Genomic DNA, 8,652 nt, shown 5'->3' with positions numbered 1-8,652 from the left:
GTGAGTGTTAGGATGTTTAGAGCTTGATCTCTTCCATGTCCTGTCTCCTAAACAGCACCAGACACACGGGGCAGTTGTTCTAACACCAAATTGTCAGGCTCTGTGCCTGAATCGGGATTTGCATCTTAAGCAGCTCCCAGAGATGCCAGAGCATCCTAAGTTTCAAAACCCACTGTTGGATTGAGATAGTGTTGAGACACTCAGGTGTTTATTGGGTGACTAAAGGGACTATTTAAATGCCACTATATTCTAAAGGCCAGTCAAACATTCACAGTTAACTTTAAGATGAATTCCATCTCAGCTGCCTTAATACCCAGAAAGCCGGGAGATGATAAGACCTGAATTTGCATCCACGAAGTTCTTCACTTATAACAGTAGCCACACCAGGACACCAAAGAACAGATCCTTTGGCCCACGTGTTTGTTTGCTTTGCTGTAGGACTCCAAGGCAGAGATACTCAGGAATCCCGGTTTTTTGTTTTGTTTTGTTTGAAGGCAGTGTCCCGGTAAAAGGGCACCATGCGTAGAGCCTTGGTATCTGGGCTGGGGCCAGGAGAGACCTAATGTCCCAGAAAGGAAGTCCCTCCCCGCCTTCAAGGCTAGTAATGGAGCCCAGAGTCTCAGGACAATCGCTCTGTCTTTGAGCTATATCCTCACTCTCATGATCCCTCTTTTGGAGGTTTGACTACATCTGTCTTCCATTGTAAGGTCTATTTTATTTTAACTTCCTTCATTAAGATAGAGTCTCACTGTGTAGGCCTGGTTGGCTACAGACTGAATTCACAGACATCTGCCTACCTCTGCCTCTCAAGAGCAGGGATTAAAGGCCTGAGCATGCTCCCTACCCCACACACAACATTACCCCATGTCAGATCTCTTCTGATAAAAAGCCCTGGAGTAAAAGAAAGAAGAGAAGGGCGCTGGAAGTGTCTTTCTCTACACTAGACGTTCTGCTCACAATTTCTGGGAAATGAGCTACTCTGACAAAGAGGCAAATAGTCAAAATATTGTTCCCAAAGCTGTAGAGATGACCCAGCACTTAAGAGCACTGGGTAAGGCAACCCAGTAGGAGGAAAAGGGTCCCAAACTCAGGCAAAAAGAGTTAGAGACAGCCCACGTGGTCTCACTGTTAGGAATCCCACAAGAACACCAAGCTGCGTAACCATAACATATATGCATAGGACAGGGCTGGTGATGTTCCTTCGGTCTCTGTGAACCAACTACTTAGCTGATTCTGTGGGCTGTGTTCTCAAGGTGAAGCCTCTGGGTCCTACAATTCTTCCCTTTCTTCTTCACAGTTCCCCTGGCTCCACCTAGTGTTTGGAGGCCTCCGCATCTGTTCCCGTCAGTTGCTGGAGATGACCTCTCTGATGACAACTGGACTAGGCACTAATCTATGAGTGTAACAGGACATCCTTAGGAATCATGTCATTGGCTTTCCCCCCATTGTGTTTGGTTCTGTTCCAGGTCTCTGGGCTGTCCTGCCTCTGGTTTTTGGCCAGCAGTGTTGGTAGTGGGCTCCCTCTCACTGCATGGGCCTCAAGTTGAACCCGTAATTGGTTGGCCACTTCCATAATTTCTGCACCATCACTACCCCAGCACATCTTGCAGGCAGGACAAATTGAAGGTGGGAGATTTTGTTTCCCAGTCTTACTGTTGGAAGCCTTGCCTGGTTATAGAAGATGGCCAGTCCAGGCTCCATATCCTCTATTACTAGGACACTTGACTAGGATCACTTTCATAGATTCCAGGGGGTTTCCACTGCACTGAGGTTCTATATTGGCCCCCAGGAACCCCCAGTTCCAGTTGTCCTTCCCACCCCTCACCAGATCCCCTCTGTTCCCATCCCCACCACCCCCAGCCCACCTGCAAATTCTATTCTATTTCCTCTTCCGAGGGAGACCTATTTGTCATCCCCCCTCCCTTTGAGCCCTCCTTGTTACTTAGGCTCTCTGGGTCTGTGTTTTGTAGCATAGTCCTTTACACTAATATCTGCTTATAAGTGAGTACATGCCACGTTTGTCTTTCTGGGCCCAGGTTACCTCACTCAGATTGATCATTTTTAACTTTATCCATTTGGTACCATTGTTTTTAATAGCTGAGCAATACTTCATTATATAAATTACCACAATTTTCAATCTTTTTGTTGTTGTTGAGGATTGTCTAGGTTGTTTCCAGCTTCTGGCTATGAATAAAGCTGCTGTGAACATAATTGAGTAAGTGTCCTTGGGTATATATGCCCAAGCAGCCTTTGGGTATATGCCCAAAAGTGATACAGCTGTGTCCTGAAGTAGATCAAGTCCCAATTTTCTGAGGAACTACTGTATTGATTTCCATAGTGGCTGTACAAATTTTCACTCCCACTAGCAATGAAGGCGTATTTGTCTTAGAGGACTGTATGAATAACAAACTCGGAGTGGGAAATAGCCTTCTCATCGCCTCCGGAGGATAACACGGGATAGGCAAGTGAAGCACCGTGGTAGACTGAGGTTAGGTTGAAGCCAAAACTCAGCCCTGCAAGGTCCTTCCCAGTACATGAAAGCCCGTTGTTTTTTTTAATCAGTTAAAAATATTTTCACGGCATCTGGCAGGAGAGTTGTAAACCAAGGATGAAGGACCAGGGAATGAGATGTGAATGCAGCAAAATTGGAATGGCTAGGTGTTAAGGAGAACTCACTCAGAGGGCTGAGGGTATTTTTATGGACTCGATTTATCGTTTGTTTAAGCACGTGTCAGATACCAGACCCTGGGCCACACTCAGTTTGGCAAAATGACTGAGGCATAAGAAATGAATCCCTGGAGATGCAGATTATAATAAGAAGAATGCATCGAATTCACAAAGCACCATAACAGATGCCTTGAAATGTAGCTTTATTACTATTTGTGTACATGTGTACATGTTTATATGGACAGGTGCACATGTGTATAGAGGCTTCATGTTACCTTGGGTATTGTTCCTCAGGAGCTGTCCATCTTGTTTTATATTTGTTTGCTGTTGGTTAGTTTCTTTTGAGGCAGGATCTCTCACTGGCCTAGGGCTTACCAATAGAACTAGGCTGGCTGGCTGGAAGTCCTGCCTCCACAGCACAGGGCACCAAGGCCAGGCTTTATCACAGGCATACTGGGGGACTGAACACAGGTCCTTATGCCTGTCCAGCAAACACCTTATCAACAGAACCACCTGCCTAGCCCCTGAAGCTTACTTTGTGAGTGAGCTCATGAGCAGCAGTGTATTAAGAAAAAGCCTTCACTGTGGTATCAAACAGGCCTGGCTCAGACAGATGCTAGCCTAATCAATTCTTAGCTCCATTATCTCTCTGTTTCAGTTTTCTTGCCTGTAAAATAGCCTGAATGATCCTTATCAAATGGAGCTGGACATATAGATTAGAATGAGATGATTTGTTGAAAATGTCTAGCCCACAACCAAGCAGGGAGATGCTTAGTATATAGTAAGGGGGTGTGGCTTCCCAAATACAGCTACACTAGGGAACCCTTAGCTGGAATTGCATGCGCAAACATTCTCGCTTCTTTGTCTCCATCTCCCTCCGTAGTAAATTAAGAAATTATGGTTCTGGTTAGGTGGTGGTGGCAAACACCTTTAATCCCAGCACTTGGGAGGCAGAGGCAGGTGGACCTCTGTGAGTTCAAGGCCATCCTGTTCTGCAGGATAGCCAAGATTGTTACAGAGAAGCCCTGTCTCAAAAACCAAACCAAACCAAACCAAACCAACAATACATTACGGTTCTGTTTTTTGCTATTTTGGGATAATTACCAAACTGTTACAAGTTAAGTCAGCCATTCAGAGTCAACCTAACTGCAAATTCACTGGCAAAGTGAAGGATTTCTCTGAGCTAATACCCAGCACCTTCCTGTAGTTTATTCCCAGCTTCAATAAAGACTGAGATATACTTATAAATAGCTGTGAGGTTTCTTTTTTTGCTTTAGGAAAATATTTTACTTACTCTTTGTCAATTTCATGTATGTATGCAATGTATCTTGACCACATCCACGTCCCCTTTCCTGCTCCTTCCACACACCTCCAACAAGAACCCTCTCACCTTTGTGTGTGTGTGTGTGTGTGTGTGTGTGTGTGTGTGTGTGTGTGTGTGTCGTGTAGCCCCCTGATCCCACCCTAATCCACTGAGTCCAATTAGTGTTGCCTGCTGGAATGCTGCCTGCCTCATCTGGCTTGACTTTTGTGGGGGTGTTGTGAAGGCAGCCATAGCTGTGAGGAGTTCGTGAGTGGCACAGCATGGCATGGCCAGAGGACAGCGTTCCACAGCACCCATCTCCAGTCTCTGGCCCGTGTATGCTTTTCACTCCCTCCTCCAAGATGTCCCCTGAGCCGTAAGAAGAGGTTGATAGAGGTGTCCCGTTAGGGATGGGCACTTAAAGCTACTTATTCTCAGCAGTTCTAATACTAACTGTTAACCAATATCTAGTCTCTTTTATCTAATTATACCCAGCTCCAGTTTTAGATAGATACATGGCCAACTAATTAGCAGTTATATCCCTCCCATTGCTTTACATATTGCTGTAGCCACCTGGCTAACGTCTGGGGGTTTTTTGTTTGTTTGTTTGTTTGTTTGTTTATTTGTTTTTTTTGACATTCCTGGAGATTCAGATATGCTTTCCCAAACATTTCCCTCCACCCATTATCTAGAAAAGCCATGTCAGGCGCAGAGATGGAAACCTCTTGAGCTAAAAGAAAGCTCTGGACTTATCTGTGTGTTGTAATCAGAGCCGTGATTTGGGAAAGAACAGACGAAATTCATACCTTATTTAACCCACTGCATTTTGGGGTATCTTTCTTACAACAGCTCTGATCACATCTTAGACAACGCCTAGTGTTAATTCTAATACTAAGGTGTAAGATTAGTACTAAAGCTGAGTGGCACAGCAAGGAAGTGCCTAGCTTAGGCCCAGGATACACTAGCTGCTCAACAAATCAGATACTGGCTTTCCAACTTCTAAAATATGGATTTAAGAAATTTAATAATCTAACAATTCATTGTATGCCTAAAGTATGAACAGGGTATGATAAGAACGATGCAGGATTCCAAAAGGAATAATATGGTTCTTCTGCTAGAGCAAGCAACTAAGTTCTCAAGATGGACTAGGGTCTTTATTTCCCCATCCCCTTTATAAGAATCGCATTATCAGTATAATCAATGGAATTCCAGTCCCTGTTGCAAGCGGCAGAGATGGCTGTAGCTTCTGGAAGACCTTTGGTCACTGTCGCCCATTCTCTTAAGTTTGAGGAATCTTCCAAAAAAAAAAAAAAAAAAGTAGCATTGTCCCATCATTTAAAAAAATAACACATTGGGACCAATGAGCTGGCTTGGTGGGTAAGGGTGTTTGCTGCCAAGCCTCGTGATGACTTGGGTTGGATCCCCCAGATCCCCCAGAATCTACAAGGTAGAAGAAATGAATTGACCCTGTATGCATGCCATGTCACATGTGTACCCTCCTCCACTAAATAAATGTCAAAATATAAACAGCACATTTCTGCTAGAGCAGGTGTTCCCTCCCTAGGGAACTTGTGTGTTATGGTTTGTATATAACATGTCCCCGTATGATTGAGTGAACATGTTATCCCCAGTTGTTTACACTGTTTGGGGGAGGAGGTGGGATACAGGTTTAACTAGAAGAAGACAGTTTCTGGAAGTGAGGGGCATCATGAACCATAGGAAGCCCCTGTGTCTCTTGACTACCCTGTTGGTAGCTGTTCTGGAATTGACCCATACATACCACCTTGCCGTGTCACCACAACAGACTATATCCCTTCCAATCATGAACCAAAAGAAGTTCCTTTCTGTCAAGTTGTGCTGTTGGGTATTTTGTCCCAGCACTGAGAAAAGCCACTGTTGCAGCATAGAATTGTACTGTTTATCAATACATCAGAACATGTTTTCAGACTCTGACTGCAAGTTAAGGACTGGTTGACCAAGCCAGTAAATGAAGTCTATAGGCGCAGGGGTGAACACCTAGGCAAAGGAATTCATTCTTTCACTGAGGGAAAGCCTGAAGAGCATGTACAAACCTGAATCACATAGATCAAGAGGAACAGCTGTCCACTTTAGTCAGAAAGGAGATGCCCACCAATCCCTATGAAAACATACAAAGGTCAATGTTCTGCCTTGATCAGGATAGGGCTTTGTTAGGTCAAAAATCCATGACTCTGACTGGACATTAGAATCACCTGGGAAATTTAAAATATTTTGAATACTCTGTTCAGTTAGACTCTTAGGGCGAGCTACAGGCATCACACATCTGGCCAGGCTTTCAAAGTTCCCCAAGTGGTTCTACGTACAGACAAGTTAAGAACATCTGTGCCAGCCAGGGATTTCATGCCCACATTTTCTACACATCTGGTATTTAGCTATTGGTTCTCCATACTACAAAATGCCCCTAACCAGAATAAATTCAAGCCCAGGGTCTTCTTAGAGTTTGCTGAGACATTGGGACATTCCAGAATGAATTTCTCAAGTATATTACATCACCTTTGAGAAATTACAGGATCAAGTAAAAATCCCATCCCTGGCCGATAACATGGCTTGGCAGATAAAGGCACATGCCTCTAAGCCTGAAGACCTGAACTAGATCCTGGGACCCATGTGGCAGACAGAGAGAACTGACTCCCATGAATTATCTTCTGATTTATACACACCTGCTATGACATGGACACACACACACAGCACACACACACATACACACACACACACACACACACACACACACAGGGGTGGGGGGATGGAAAGGGGGGAATTAAATGTAATTGAATTAAAAAAAAAAATCCCATCCCTTCTTCAAGTATTCTACTGTAGTAGAAACAACCCAAAACTGCAAGTGACAGGAGGCATCCAAATTGTGACCTTGGCTAAGGTCTACATTGGATCTGGCATCTCCAGGGAACCAGTAAGCAGATTCTGAAAACTCCACGAGAGACACTGAATACTCATCCCAGGGCTATGGGAGGCAGGCACCATAGCCTGACCCTCTAACAAAGCCTCTACTGTCAGAAAGGATGAATGATTTGGGGCTCAGATCAGTGTCTGACATGTGCTTGTTTGCCTGAGGGCCCGGCCAGGCTCTTGTCGTTTACAGCTGGTGGTTGTAGATGTGAGTCCCTTTGGAGCCGGAGGAGACAACATCAAAATGGAAAGTGCTGTTTCTCTATAACCTTTACAAATGTACCTAACAGAAAGGCCATGACTTTGGAACTCCAGCAACTGAGCTTACACACGGACGAGCATCCTCGGCTGATGCAGGGAACAATGCCACAGAGCTTTGGTGCCTCCCGGGTGCCTGTGGACACAACTGCACCTAGTGCAATGTAAGAAAGGCTCAGTGGACAGGCAGTTGTCTAGCAGAGAGGGTGGGGCCAATTAAATTAGTTAAACTTGAGCACTTGTAACGGGGATGGCCACAGATCCCTGGGCAGTGCCTAGGAGCCTGGCTGGTGTTCTAGTCTCCTTTCTGATGCTGTGAGAAATGCCTGGACCACTAAGAGCAATTCAGGAGATGAAAGAGCTTATTTCTGTTTACAATGCCAGTGTATACAGTCCATCATTGAGGGAAGTCAAGGCAGGAACTCAAGGCAAGAAATTGAAAGTGAGCATGCTTGCCATTCCACAGAGCATTGCCTCTGACCAAGGAATTCACTCCACAGCCTAAGAAGTATGGTAGGACCCATGGAGGATCCTACCTGCTGGCCAATAGCAGGCAGTGCAAGTGGCTTTTGTATATATCCCAGGACTTAAGGAATGGTGCCTCCCACAGTGGGCTGGATTGTCCTACATAAATTAATAATCAAGAAAATACCCCCCACAGAGTTGCCCGGGTGCCAACCTGATCTAGGCAATTCTTCAATTGAAAGGTTGTGTCAAGTTGCTGGTGAAAGCTAACTAGAACAGATTGTAATGTGACCAGGCGAGAAAAGTTGGAGGGAAGGACCTAAAACTTGTGAAGACAGACTCAAAAAAGCAAGCGCCTCCTCATTTGTCTTCAGGCTCTTTGGATGATTGGTCTCAGAGGATGAGGAGATGTTTAGGTTGAGAAGGAGGATGGAGTTGGTCTGAACAGGTCAACTCAAGGGCAAGTCTGACCTGCAGGAAACCTGGCCTGGGGATTTGGTGATAAGCTTAAGGAACTGTGAGGTTCAGCTGGTGACAGGTCTAGGCTGGATTTTGAGGAACGAAGAGCAGGCTACTCCATCTCAGAGTCTGCTCTCCGCTTCCTTTCTCCTAATTCCAGAGGATGGTCCAGCCGGGATACAGACCCAGTCACATAGGCCCGACTTTGTGAATGCAATCCTTGTTTCAGCTCCCCATTAGCGAGGCTGTAAGGAGTACAGTGAGGTATCAAAGCAAGACAAGGACGCTTAGACAAGTGCTTCCTCATAGTGGAGGAATGCCCCAAAGCATGATGGGATTTGTTTGCTCTTTCTGAATATCAGTTCAGTGGTGTTGTTCCCCTCCCCCCCCCCAATGCAGTAGGTAGGGAGCTGAGGTACTGAAATGACACTGGAGCACTTCAGGGAAGAAGATGGAAATGGCCATTAAATGTGGCCTCCGTTCCTCCCTGCAGCTGTCCCAGTAAGATCTTGTTAGGAAACTGAAGCTCAGCAGATCTGAGTGCTGCGTGGTTTTTT

Source organism: Acomys russatus, chromosome 14, assembly GCF_903995435.1.
Source record: "Acomys russatus chromosome 14, mAcoRus1.1, whole genome shotgun sequence".
Classification (NCBI taxonomy): Eukaryota; Metazoa; Chordata; class Mammalia; order Rodentia; family Muridae; genus Acomys; species Acomys russatus.
The sequence above is the reverse complement of the archived record's forward strand: the minus strand, read 5'-3'. Positions refer to the sequence as shown.